The sequence below is a fragment of the Equus przewalskii genome, chromosome 4 (genome assembly GCF_037783145.1).
Source record: "Equus przewalskii isolate Varuska chromosome 4, EquPr2, whole genome shotgun sequence".
Classification (NCBI taxonomy): domain Eukaryota; kingdom Metazoa; phylum Chordata; class Mammalia; order Perissodactyla; family Equidae; genus Equus; species Equus przewalskii.
The window spans coordinates 9380496-9394542 of NC_091834.1; the positions used below are offsets into that span (position 1 = coordinate 9380496).

The following is a 14047-nucleotide window of genomic DNA, read 5'->3' on the forward strand; positions in this document are numbered from 1 at the left end:
CTGTTTGAGATTTCAGGTTTATGTTCTCTCCCTCAGCCACGTCAACAATACATCTGCACTAAACCCCAGCTTCTTCTCTATGAAACTGGATTTCCGCTGTCTGGATTCCTGAGTTTCCTTTTGGTATGTTTTTCTTTTTCTAACCCAAGACATCCCATCTATCCTAGGGTGTTTTTACAGACTACGCTTCCCCAAACCACCAAAAGTTGCTTTTTCCAGATTTCTCTTCTCACTTTACCTCTCTGCCTGAGGGGTCTCTTCCCATTCTTGGCCTTAAATATCTTGAGGGAACGAGTGAAGGAAGACAGGAGGAAATTACAGGACCATCTCCATCCTACACCTTCTCCTGAGCTCCAGACCCACACATCCAGCCAACTACTGGGCATGTTCATGTGTCTGACATAGGGGCTCAAACTGACTTTGTACATGGCCTAAGCTTAATTCATTCCCTCCCCCAACGCATCTCTTCTTCCTGTCTCCGTGAAGGAATTTTCTACCCACTTTGTTCAAGCCAGGAACCTGAGTGTCATCCTCAATTCTCCCCTTTAAGAAGAATTAAGACCTTGCCCAAGGTGTTGAGCTCATCAAGGGCAAAGCCGGAGTCAGTGAGGGGTGAAGACGGGGTGTAAGGCGGTGTGGAGGCTCACAGCAGAGCGCTGGGCAGCTCCTCTGGGGAATGTGGCCAATGCTGTTCTGTAAGGAGATGAGTGAGGAGCTTGTTCGCCCTGTTGGCCACCTCATTTTGACTTGTTCACAGAGCTCCCTCCTCCATGGAGTCAGGCACTGAGATGGGGGCAAGAAAGAGAAAGGGTTCTGTGTTATTAGGACAACGGGGGAGACGAAATGAAGGAACAACCTGAAAACAGAGCTAAATTAATTTTCAGCCTCTCTAACCCGACCTCTTATCACACCTACTGGGGGGTCTTAGCTTTGACCTAGGCCTTCAGGAGAGTGTAGGGGTGCTGGAATCTTTCACAGTCAGCCATGTCTTAATTATAACTTTCTCACTGCAATAATAAAAGCTGAGGGAGAGAGACAATGAGTTAATAAATCTGAGGAAGTGATTTAGACTTTCTTTTCATTAATCGTTTATACCAATGCTGTTAAACTGTGCATAAACTTTGAATCTTCAATTGAAAAAGTGTCAATTCAGCTTAGATCCCAAAGAGCTTCTTTGCCCCGCCCTCCCCCACATATAGCACCAATGGTGCTTCCTGTTTGTGGCTTGAGGATCAGTAGCATGGTTTTCTTTGCTTTACTTCTGGTTTTTTTTTTTCTCTTTCTTGTTTTATTTTCAAGAATTTGACTGGCTTTATGAGAAAGTAATGATTATAGTTATAGCTTTTTTATGATTGTGCTTTATAGTATGCATCACAGCCACATAATTTCTGGAGTTAAACCACATCATTTTACAAATGAGAGAACAGAGGTGCAGAGCAGCTAGAGATCCACCCAAGTTCCCATATGAGGTGTCGTTAGGGGAGAAGTGGAAGGCGGAGGGCCCGATGTCTCCCCAGGACTGACTGCATCACCCTGCATGAGGATTGTCTTCTACCACCATGATCTGAGTGGTGGGCCTGCTAATGGACGAGGGTGCCGAGAAGGTGGCAATATTGTCTCCTGTGCATCTAACTGCTGACTCCTCTGCTGCAATGTGATTGACAGTTGGTGGGGCAACAGCTTAGAGACTGGAGTTAGGAATTGACATCTAGTCTCAACTTTCAACCACTTTGTGGTCAATCTCCAGAGAGTCTTTCACCCTTGGGATTCCTTGCAAAATACTTTCTTTGTGCATTCCTTAGGGGAGATGGTCAAGTTCTTAAATTGTTAGTCTGTAACAGTGCCGTATAAATAAATATGAGTGACCAATTAAAGCCACAAGCTAATTTTTCTTTAGCCGCTGCATTAAAAAAGTAAAAAGGAATAAGCAAAATTAATTTTAGGACTATTTCTATTTAGTCCAAAATATCCAAAATATTATTTCAACATGCAATAAACATAAAAATTATTAATGAAATATTTCACTTTTCTTATCTTAACTTCAAAATATGGTTTGTGTTTTACACATCTAGTCCATCTTAGATCGGTCTATTGGTCTGGCTACATTTCAAGTGCTCAATAGCCACATGTGGCTAGTGGCTACTGGATTTACCAGCCCAGATCCTCCTCCAAATGCTCAGGAACACTGAACTGGGTGACCTTTAAAAAGGCCCCTTCTGACTAGAGGGATCCCTGAGTTGCGTCAGCCTGCACACTAGCAACCCTTTGGTCTCATCCATTGCCTGCAGTGGACTGGTGGAAGTGACATCCAGGAGAGTCCAGGATGATGAGGGATGACCACAGGATAACCACAGGGACTAGAGGTGATGGAAATTGCCAGGCCATGACAAAGAAGGGAGTCCGTGTGCTTTTTGCACAAGGGACAGGGCTGCTCAAGTAGCTATGCTTGTTCCAGGCAGTACAGTAGTATACTCCTGCATTGCACTTCTCTCCCTGCAGCATGAGTGGATATGGCTGGTGCCATCCTTGGCCTCCATCATGGTGACTTTATCTTCTTTTAGGATTGAATCCCACTGCACATCTGTCTGAACATGGCCGGTCAGAGGAGGCTCTCAGGGTTCCTGCATTTCCATGACTGTGGTGACACAGGTGCATTCCCTAAGCAGACGGAAGTTTCAAAGTGCCTAACACTCCTTCAAGGATGTTTTTTAGACCTCCCATGGAGGGGATACCAGGGTCATCTGGCCTGACCCAGATCGATGCCCACTGCAAGAGCAGTGTCTGGGCAGATGACCCAAATGCTCCTTTTCCCCATCTTAATACTAAAATCTCCACCCTAGGAGGAGCTTAGGCCTAGTAGCATAACATGTGATGTATTGAGAGCATGTTTTCTGACTAAACCCCTGCCCACTAATAGCCACCTCTACACGTGATGACAAACTTCCCTTTTAAATATTCATTGCCTACCCGAAATAAAAGGGCCTGCTTTCCTTTGTATGAGGAGTGCTGTGAATTGGTAAATGATGCCACATGGTCTCCTATTTGCTGCAATTATACTTTGCTTTGTGTGTCAACTACTTCTGGTGGAGAGTCTGATTTTAACTCTCCAGGGAGTGAACTCATTTTAGTTTGGTAGCAGTGGTACCAAGTGGATGTAGCTGACCATGGTGTGGGCATGCACAGCAGGATGGCCAAGCTGAGCCAGGGTCATCGAGCACACCACCACTGAGGCCAGCTGCTCCAGCCTGACCACTGTCTCGTCACCTGAGATGGAGACAGCAGTGAAGCAGAGGCAGCAAGAACCTTAGAATCTTCCTGTGCACCCTGCACTGGGAAAGGGTATCAGACTTACCAGACACAGGAGAGTCCACAAGAGGGCAAGGAGCCCAGCATGGCCCTGCTTCCTGCTCTTGTGGAGAGAATCCCAGAGTGACCTTGAGAGAGGAGCCACACCCTGGTGGGTGGTGGAGGCCAAGTTGGGGTCTGAGTCAAAACTTCCCTGGGAGCACAAGGAGGTAACTGGTGAGAGAAATGAGGGAGGGAGGGGTCTGGAGAGAAGAGACAGAAGTCTGACCACGAGGTGAAAGGCGAGATGAGGAATGGTGAGAGTTCTGAGAAGCTTAGAGAAAGTTGGTGGAATGATAATGGCAATAAAAGTATTCTTTGATTGGACATTGACTCTGCTCTAGCACTGCAGTAAATGGTTTATATTCATTGTTTTATTAAATCCTGAAAATAGCCTTGTGGGAGAAGTATTATCAGACTCAGTTTAGAAAAAGAGAAAGTGGGCCTGGTATTTTAAATCACTTTCCCAAAGCTGCACACTGGGAAAAATGACATGAGTGGAGTCATATCAGAGCCAGAGCTGCCATTTCAGAGGAATTGCCTTGCTCATCTTCTTTTCTTTATTTTCCAAATTGGACCAAACTGCTGACATTCTAAGTAGTCAGTATGGACAAGAATGCCCTGTTTGTGAGAACTGATGAAATTGGACTTTGTTGATGACTGAATTGCTAACCAATCAATAAGGTACAAGTCTAGGATTTTGCCTGATGCCAGAATATCAAGCCAGTCTAGGAAGTACAATCCTAGCCTCCCCCATCTAGAACCAATGTACTCTTCGTTAATACAACTTATGTCATCTTCCTCCCTTTTTCCCTTAAAAATCTTGAGCTCGTCTCCTGTAATGGAACACTATTTGGGTTTCTACATAAATCTGTGTTCCCTGAACTGCAATTTTTGATCCCAAATAAAGGCTTTGCCCTCAAAACTGGTTTCTGATTTTATAGGTTGACAACGCCCACAGAGAATGAGGTGGGGATGTGGAGGCAGGTCTGGCTGGAGACAAATCTCATGCTTCATTTACCTCTTGACACTAATAGAGCAACGGGTGTGCTGCTTGCTTGGGAGGGAGGGACAAGCACAGAACAGCAATCCCTGCCAGAAACACATGCCCGCCATCTGAGGTGCATTGGAGCATTTCACACTGTCAATGCAAATAATCCATAACTAATCTATAAATCAAAATTGGAGTGAGTTTATTATGGACTAGCCTGGGACCTTCCTTCCTTAAGGAAGGAAGGGCACCAAAGAAGTGGGGAGTGATGCGGGGTCGGTGAGCCGAGGAGTCAAAAGAAAGATTTCTTAGACTCTTAAGATCTGGCAGTAGTGCTCTTTTATTTAGAGAATAGTATAGAATAGCATGGGGACAGGACCCATGGGCAGTCAGAGTTTCTGCTGCCGCTTCTGCTGCCCCCGCTGGCATGGGGACAGGACCCACGGGTAGGCAGAGCCGCTGCTGCTGCCCCTGCTGGCATGGGGACAGGACCCATGGTCAGGCAGAGCTGGTGCGTCGGGACAAGACCCACGGGCAGTCAGAGCTCCTGCTGCTGCCCCGAGTTGAGGGTTAGGGCTAATTTTGTAAGGCATGGGTATGTGAGTCATTTCTTCACAAGACAAAGGAAAGAACATGAAAAAAAAGTTAAAATGGTATCAGTGCAGGTGGGGTCTGTTCATTGGGTGATCACATGACTTTTAGACAAGAATCAAATCGGACTAAGTAAAGGTTAGAAAGGTTAGAAGCCACCACCCTAAATCAGTTACACTAGATTGCCAGACAGCAACCAACTTAAGTTCTTGCCTCTGGCATTAAGAGTTTCTAGAGATAAGGCCATCCCCTTTCTTCCTGGCACAGAGAGGGAGGCATCTTTACAGATAGAGGTTTCCCTTAGAAATGTAAATCTTTCCCAACAAAGGGACAAACAAGCAAATTCCACTCCTTGGAGCCTGCTTCTCATCTGTAGTTTTAAAAGTAACCAGCCTAAAAGTCCTCATCATAAACCATTTTAAAATTAAGCAGCCTAAAAATCCTCATCAGGGAGTACAGAGTGGTTATATACGGTCAAAGAGCATGTATCACATATGATTGGAAGGTCCCTTTTACAACAGTCACGCAATTTGCTAGCCAGCACAGTGATACACACAGCAGGTAGCTGATCTACTGTCCTGAGGGACACAGCGGGTAACAGGTCTGTTGTCTCCAGCTGGGTGGTCACAGGGTGAGCACAGCAATCACTTCCTAGCCTAGGGAGTAATGCATATCCTTAAGGAAATGCCAACGTGGGAGAAGTTGCATCTTCAGGGTTCTTGTCTTTGGAACATAACGAAAGCTTAAACCAGATATAAAATGTATGCTCAACAGCCACATCAGACATTTTTGGAAAAACAAGGTCAGGTGGAATTAGTTTTACACCAAATGGCTTCCAAATATAGTCCAACATATTGTATTGTTAACCATTTATTTATCAACGCAGAGATCCCATCAAAGAGGATTTTAAATGCCCTAAAATAACATGATAGCTCTGTAGTCCTGGAAAGTTACATCACCTCCTTTTCCTCATCTCTAAAAGTGCAGCTCATCAGGTTGCCTGTAGAGTAAACAGAATGATGTGAGCAAAGTGTGTAGCCCAGTCCCAGATGCGTAGAACTGCCCAGGATGTTGACAAATAAAAATGGCAAGTAATAGGATATATTGGAGTATATGAGGAAGCCATTTTGTGTAAACCTAATTCGGCCTGACCTTGTCCTTCCAAAAGGGCCTGACCTTGGCTGTTGAGCATGCATTGTATATCTGCTTTAGATATTCCCTATGGCAAGAGCAAAGACCCTTGAGATAAAGGTGCAACTTCCCTCCCCCTCCCAACGTTGGCATTTCTTTAAGGATAAGAATCTTTCCTTAGGCTAGAAACCGATTGCTGTGACCACCCAGGTCAAGACAATAGACTTGCCTCCTGCTACACCCTCTGAGATAGCAGACCCACTACCTGCTGTGTCCATCAAGTGCTGTGCCGACAGGGCAATCTTGTGACTATTGTGGGAGGGACATTTCAATCATATGTGAAACGTCCTGTTTGGGGGTATATAACCACTTTGTATACCTCACTTCTTTGGTGCCCTTTCTTCCTTTGGGAAGAAAGGCCCCGGGCCATGGTCTTCATATTTCACCTCAGAATAAACTCACTCAAATTTTCATTTATAGATTGGTTATGGATTATTTTCATCAACAACATGGTGGGATTACTGTTTCACCTTGAAATTGGAGAGATTGCAGTAGATAATCTCTGGGGTTCACATAAAGTAGAAATGATTGGGAATATTACCTTTTTGGAGAATCAAGGATGTGTGTGTGCGTAGCCAAAGGAAGAAGCCTAGATTGAACTAAGAGACAGGGATAGCCAGGGGTCAGGACCAGGTCCTCTTGTTGCAGCACCATATCCTCAGAAATGTCAAGACAGGGCATTGTGAAGGATCAGAGAGGAATGTATTTTAAACGAAGCTTCCAGAAATAGAGGTAACCTTGACTTCCAACAGAAAGGAAGATTCCTTCCCAGTTATGCTAATTACACACAGGGTCTCCTGGGTATGGTTATGCTAGTTAGTTATGCTAATTATATCCTGATGGCCAAGAAGAGAAAGCAACTGGAAAGGGCACTTGGCCTGGGGAGGGAAGTTGTGGGTCCTCCAGCATGCACCACCAGACCCTGTTCCTGAGCTGCTCTTCTACAGTAAAAACTGAGAATCAGACCTGCTCAGCTGTAACCAAAAGTCAAGTCTCCAGTGTCCCCTGATGTAGGCTTTTGGGTCATGCTGAGTTGGTGAGGTGTCAGCCAAATGTAAAACAATAGAATCTACTTTGGTAAAAGAATATTCCAGGGCTCTTATTCATACCTTCTGCTGATGTTTAGCCCATTCTGGTAAAATGTTAAGTGGAAAAGAAAGTGACAATTGTCATGACACCAGCATAGCAAAAAGACAGGTGAAAAGAGTTTTAATATAGTCAGTGAGCAATTGGGTGTTGAGAAATTGGGTAAACTGTTTTCTTTCTATTTTTCTCTATATTCTACATTTCAACAATAAGAAAACATTGCTTTGGGGGACAAAATCCACAACTACGTATTGGTTCATGAAAAAAAATTTTATTTCGCATTGTCAACATTCAAAACTATGTTTCTCTCAATTATTATAACCATTTTTATTCAATTACTGCTCAAATTTAAGACTGAATAACTGTTGACGATAATCAGCCATAGTTTTAAAGAAATCTGTTCCAACCCCCAGCCAAATACTTTTTTCAGCATGTCAAATTACAAAAATAATGCAATTTAGTAATGAGATTGATGCCTCTATTCAAGGGAACACAATCCATGGCCTGGGGAGCACAGCGCCTCACAGGCAGTGGAGCCCTCTGCCCAGGGACTGCAGGAAAGAGGAGCTCTATGGAGCCTTAGGAGCATTGATGCAGAAACAGGCAGGATTAGCCAGGAGGTCAGTGACTTCCTTATAAGGCCAGCACGTCAATCAGAGAATAAGGAGAGAGCATTTATCTTAAGGTGATTGGCAGGGGTTGCATATCTGACCTTATTTAGAACAGGGAAATCATCACAGGTTCCTGGCAGGTGGGGCCTGGCTGGCTGGATAGACTGTGTTTCTGGTCCAGCGCAGCATTTATAGGGACAGGAAAGTTATCTGAGTTCTGATTTGCTGACCTGGCACCCGGGACAGCAGCAGCTCAATCTTCAGACTAAAAGGTAATTTCAACAAGTGATGTTTGTTTTCCTTTCCTCTTCTCTTCCTGCTGTGATGTGTCCTCTCTAAGAGGCACTGAAATGTTATACTGGTCTGAGAGACACATGTTTAAAAAACAATAGAGGAAAACTCTTGTTCAGCACACAGTCAAAGAGTATCCAGGGCTTTTCCTCTCAGCCCTCATGTGGAGTCTGGAGGATTCTAGTCAAGACCCCTCTGGTCTTCAGTAAAAGAGAGGCAGGTGTGGCTTGAGGGAGCAGGACTTCCTCTCATCCGGGTCTTCCTGCTGCTGCCTGGACTGACACCGCTCTGACGGCGCTGAGCTCAGCCAGCCTGGGAGCAGGGGGTGAGGAGAGCAGATCAGACTCAGGCAGAGGGGTGAGCAGAGACCCAGGTACTGAAGTTTGCACTTTTAATTTAACCTCTGAGGCCCTGGAGACTTTATCTGACCCGGACAGCGCTCTTCAGGCCATCACAGAATCTTAGAGCTAATCTAATCTGACTTCTTCATTTTAGTCATGGAATCAATTAGATATTCACATTAGGACAATTATTAGTGAAATGGACAAGCCTGGAAAACCAAAACGAAGAAATCCATTGACATATTTTGATGAGAGGACTGTGGATACAATCTTCTTTCTTTCATCTCCAATTTTCCTCCATATAACACTGTGTGTTGAGTAAATATTTTTTCTTGAAAAATAATTTGTCTTCTGTTAGAATTAGTAACTATTTTTAAAACCGAGTCATAGGTTTGCTAAGAAATCAGAGGCTTAGACACTTGAAGATGAAAGGGAAACCCTTCTTACCAGAAGCCTCATTGCTTCTCATTTTTAAAGATGAGAAAACAGCTCCCAAAATGCAGGTGACCCCTTCAATGTTACAGGACTGTGAGCACTGATGCAGAATCAGGACACCCCTCCCTGCTTTCTAGTGTGTGTGCCTTTCATGGAGTGAAGCTGTCATTTCAAATTCGACAACTTCATCCAGAGCACCCAGGAAGTGTCAGGTGTGGGGCCAGGCCCTTTCACATTAACCTCATGTTTACAACCAGTGAAGATAATGCAACTCTTCGGGGCCACACACGTATTCTCAGTCACCACAGGATGACAGTTGGGCTCCCTGGACGTTCCTCACAGAACTCTCTTTAAAGAGTGGACCAAGCCTAAGAGCTATCAGGTTTGGGGGCACTATCTTTTAAAGGACTTGAAAAGATATCATCAAATGTCCATTAACAAGCTCAGTAGTTCAGAGAACGAACCAAAGGTGTACTATAAAGGGCTTATGAGAATTTGGTTTAAAGACAAAAAGAAGACATTTAACATGATTTTTCTTAGGGATGTGTGCTATGTCAGGAAATAGAAAGAATTTAGAATGAAATGTGTTATTGGCATTGGTGTTGGTGGTGGGGTGGTTTACAAAGTGGAGTGCATAAGACAATACGTTGGTGTGTGGGAAGAAAGTGTTAGATGTACGTTTTGTTTTCATCTCATATTCTCAAATTGTCTATTTTTGTGTACGTTTTATAATAGACATAATGCATTTCTTCCATAGTTCTTGTGACATTACTTAATAAGTAAATACATGTACAAAAATTGACGGTTTATTCACCAATAAAATAAAGCCAAGAAAATTTTGAAGAAAATGAAAGCAAGAAAACATGCTCGCCAAAGAGCAGGAATTATTACAAAGCTATACTAATTAGAATACTGTGTTCCTGCCACATGATTAGACAAAATAGGGATTCGGCCCCATTTGTAAAGGTGAAGTTGTACATACACAATGATTCCAGCTTTTTCCTTAGAGAAACTGGCTCACGTAAGTGGACACAAACAGTGAAAAGAAGAGAGGGAGCAGGAAGGGCTATGTGAGCCTCTGGACCCTTAGTTATCACAGGGGTGGCAATGAAGAACGGGGGGAGAAATGACGGATGAGTCAATAATTTGGGGGAGAAATTGGATCTCCACATTCAGATTCCTACCTTACCCCCATACACGAAAATTCAATTCAAAGCAGATCAAAGAAATAAATGTGCAGAACAAAGCCTAACACTATTAGAAAAATATAAATGAGGATCTGTTTATGCTTCAAGATAAGGGATAAACTTTCATAAAACTGAGAAATACTTGAAATAATGGTCCCTGATGCAGTAAGCAAGTTAGAGCTGGTTCATTGTGCATAGAATTCTTCTTGCCTGGGGTCACAGCAGTGCGAAGGAACTGGAGTTTCCACTTGTGGTTCTGGTGGGATTTTCCTGGAGAAATGTGATGACCTGTTAGGGCAGCAGCATCCAAGGTGCCATAAGAGAGGAGGGGTTTGTGTATTGGGAGGAAGCCCAGGGGCACCTTTCTAGAATGCATTCTTATGCCAGGCTGGGAACCTGCCCATTTGAGAGGGAGACAGGTCACCCTATCTCTTCCCACTGGGACAGCAGTTCTTACAAATCAATCTGAATAAAAACCAGTGCAGAGGGCATTGAAAACTACACATTTTCAGCTTTCATCCCAAGATTCTGACATATTTTGTTGAATGTTACCCAGAACCTGCACTTTTGTTCAAACCTCCCAGGTGCTTTTGATGAAGGTGGTCCATGGACCACAGTTTGAGAAACACTATTCTAGGAGCTTAAACTCTAAGCTAGAGCCAAGGCTAAGAGTTTTGGCAGAAGGTTGGAGCATCCAATACAAAAGAGACCATACATAGGTGAATCCAGCCTGTCTGTACTTCAGTGTTAATTTTACATCCTTAAACTTGAACCAATGTGGTAGCCACAACACATTCCTATATGGATTTTGAGTTCAAATATGTACCATTCATGTCTGAGTCTTCACCGCAAATGTCCCTAATTCTAATTATTTAGAAAAAAATAATCTGATGGACTCATTCTGGTTTAGGACTTGGCCGTGTCACTGTTGGGGAAGGGGTGAAGGGAGCTTTGGCTTTACTTGCCTAAGACAGAGCAGTTCTGGGTGAGGCTGAATAGAGCACAATGGTTGGCATCTCTACAATAATCACTTTATTCCTACACTTTCACTGTCTCAACAATGCCATGGTTGACTATGGTGAGGGAAATATCAGTTTGTCCAAAAGATAAATCGGATACCAGCTTGAGGTCTTCATGAAGTCCAAAGTCTTCATTCCATCAATTCTCATTCTCCTCAGTATGGCAGGAGCTCCTTTCCTAGCCATTTTCTCTGGATAATGATTGGATAAATGATTCAGTACCACTAGCCTTCCTATACTGCTCTCCTAAATGTCTCCCTGAACACATCACCTAGAGAGGTGACCTTGTCTGTCCCAGGAAGCAGATTGAATGGACTCCACCAGTTCCTAGGAGAGCTGAAAGAATATGGTGTCTTCAGACTGCTTGTCTAAGGCCTTGAGATTAGGGGTGGATCTTTCAGAATGTGCCATGACTCACTGAAGCTGGGGACAGGCCAGTGGGCTGTAAGGGTGGAGGTTGGTCGCTGAGCACAGGGTCTCTCATGTTCAGAGCACAGTGAAATCAAGGCAGGAAGGGAGGCAGGGGCTGGTCTTTCCTGGGTGTCAAGGCTGCTCTTGGCAACCACAAGCAAAATTTTCTGTGCAGGATAGAGGAGATATGAATCACTGTGCCTCTCCCAGACAGCACAGCAATACACACCAGAATCTCTCTCTTGCAGAGATTTGATTAAAAGTTTACAGGTCCCCCCTGTGTCTTTAGAAGCATAGTATTTCTGTGAACTGAACCCTGAGTCCACCACAAACTTTGAGCTGGAGAACTGGTAGTAGAGAAGGCGTTGTGGGGCTGTCCCCTCCTGGTATCGGTACCAGTGGATGATGCCGCTGCTTTGTTTAATATCACAGGTGATTTCAACAGCTAAACCAGCCTGTCTGGTGACCGATATCTGTGTCCCTTCCAAGTTGGAAGATACCTGAGTGGCTGCAATGGGAACAACAAAAAGTAATGAGGAAGAGCTAATAGGAATCCCTCAGTATGCCCTCCCGTTGTCAAAAAAGAGAAAAATCCCAGGAGCATGGAGGCAGCACACTTACCAGGAGCCAGGAAAGCTAGAAGGACGGTGAGAGCCCACAGCATGTCTTCCTCCTCTGGCCTTAGAAGGAAAGGACAGATGATACTCCAGTCCTGCTCGAAAGACAGGGACCCCAGGACACAAGGAAGGAGTCAGTGCCGGGCTCTGGACAGCTGTCACAGGCGGGCAGAGACTGAGGGGCTCTCCTAGAAGACCACCCAGCTGATGACCCAGAGGGGGTGGGGCTGGGGGAGGCCTGGGGAGGAGCCCTGCCTCTCTGCACAGCCCATTTCCTGACAGCCTCCTGGGGCAGGCTGAGAGCAGACCCTCTGCAGAAGAGGAAGAGCCAGGAGCCCTGAGAGCCCAGAGCAGAGGGAGGGACAGCCTGAGCCAATGGAGGGGGCAGGAGAGCCATGGATGCAGCTCCGTGTTCCCTGGTGCAGGGAGCGGTCCTGAGTCGGGCGACTTCCCTGCAACTCAGGGTTCAGTGTTCACGCTGCTGCCATGGGCTTGTCCTGTGATGCAGCTTCTGTATTCTGGCCCTGAACCACCTTCCTTTCACAGCTGTCAGAAAACTTTGAGGCAGCACCAGCATAGCTGATAAGCAGTGAACCCACTTTAGTAAAAGAAATCAAGAGAGACCAGCCCAATGGTGTTGTGGTTAAGTTAGTGCCTTCCTCTTTGGTGGCCTGAAGTTTGGATCCGGGACACAGACCTTTGTGCCACTCCTCATGCCGTGCTGTGGAGGCATCCCACATACAAAAACTAGAGGAAGATTGCCACAGATGTTAGCTCAGGGCCAGTATTCCTCACACACACACTCAAAAACAAGACAAAGAAAAAAGAAAAGAAAGAAAGAAAACAGAAATTAGGATCAGTTATGTTGGTCTACATTTGACTTTCCTGAAAGTCAAATGGATGTGTGTGTGTGTGTGTGTGTGCGTGCAGCAAATCAGTATGTTAGAGGATTCCTGTTCATCCTCACGTAATACGTCCATTCAACGTAGGGTTGCCAAATTTAGAAGAAAAGAAACTTGCAGGGTGCTGGTCAATATTTTTGACACAATTAAACTAAAAAATTATGTATTGTTTATCTGAAATTAAGACTTCCCTGGGCATCCTGTGTTTTATCAGGCAGCCCTCCCCTCAGGAAGTGTACCCATATCTGCGATTTACTTGGATTCACAGATGGGTAGATAAGCAATCAAACAAGCATAGTGAAATCACGGGAGAAGTGAAATGGTACATACAGAGATTTCACCCCCACTTTTAATGATGTGTTTGGATGCAAGTTTACAGTACACATGGTCGAATGTAGAAAAATGTCCTCTCCATCATTGTTTTGGCCTCTCTGTCTGGTGGTTCATTTCTGCCGTCCTAAGAGACAGCTGGGAAAGGAGGAAGGGAGGGGACTCGGGCTGCTCTTCCTTCTGTCTCAGGGACCACACGTGCAGGGACGTGAGGTGTCAGAGCAGCAACTCTGCAAGAGAACGTTCCAGGTCACTAAGCAGGAAGCAAGCTCAGTACCGCAGAGTCCCAGCACATGCCTGCTGGACAGAATCATGGTTTACAGCTAAGAGAGGAGAAAATGCCTTCACACTAGAGTCAGTAGAATATTCTTGAAAGAGTAATAAAATAGAAGTGCTCCACCAGAATGTAAAAGGAAATATAGAGCTACAGTAATGAAAAGAGGGCACTGTTGGCATCAGAATATATTCACAGAGCATAACGTATCCTGAGAGATTGCAAGAGAGAGAGAGAGAAAGGGAGGAAGAAAGGACAGGGGGGAGAAAGAAAGAGGAAAAATAAAATCTTAAATTGCATTATCTGTTGTTTGTGGTTGTTGCAATATTTTTTCTTTCCACAGCAGTGGTTGGACATGAAGCAACAACGTGAGCATGTGAATAGCATATCTTCTAAAATGACTTAAATAAACTCTTGTGTGGCCA

At 44.7% G+C, this 14047-nt stretch overlaps 1 gene segment (V, D, J or C); it reads right to left on the reverse strand.

Moving 5' to 3' along the window:
- Positions 1-12341, reverse strand: part of LOC103544596 (T-cell receptor gamma chain C region DFL12-like) — a 49823-nt gene extending 37482 nt beyond the window's left edge. The window contains exons 1-2 of the C gene segment in view: positions 12121-12341; positions 11696-12007 (exon numbers count right to left, since the gene is read on the reverse strand).
- Between the last annotated feature and the right edge of the window lie 1706 nt (positions 12342-14047).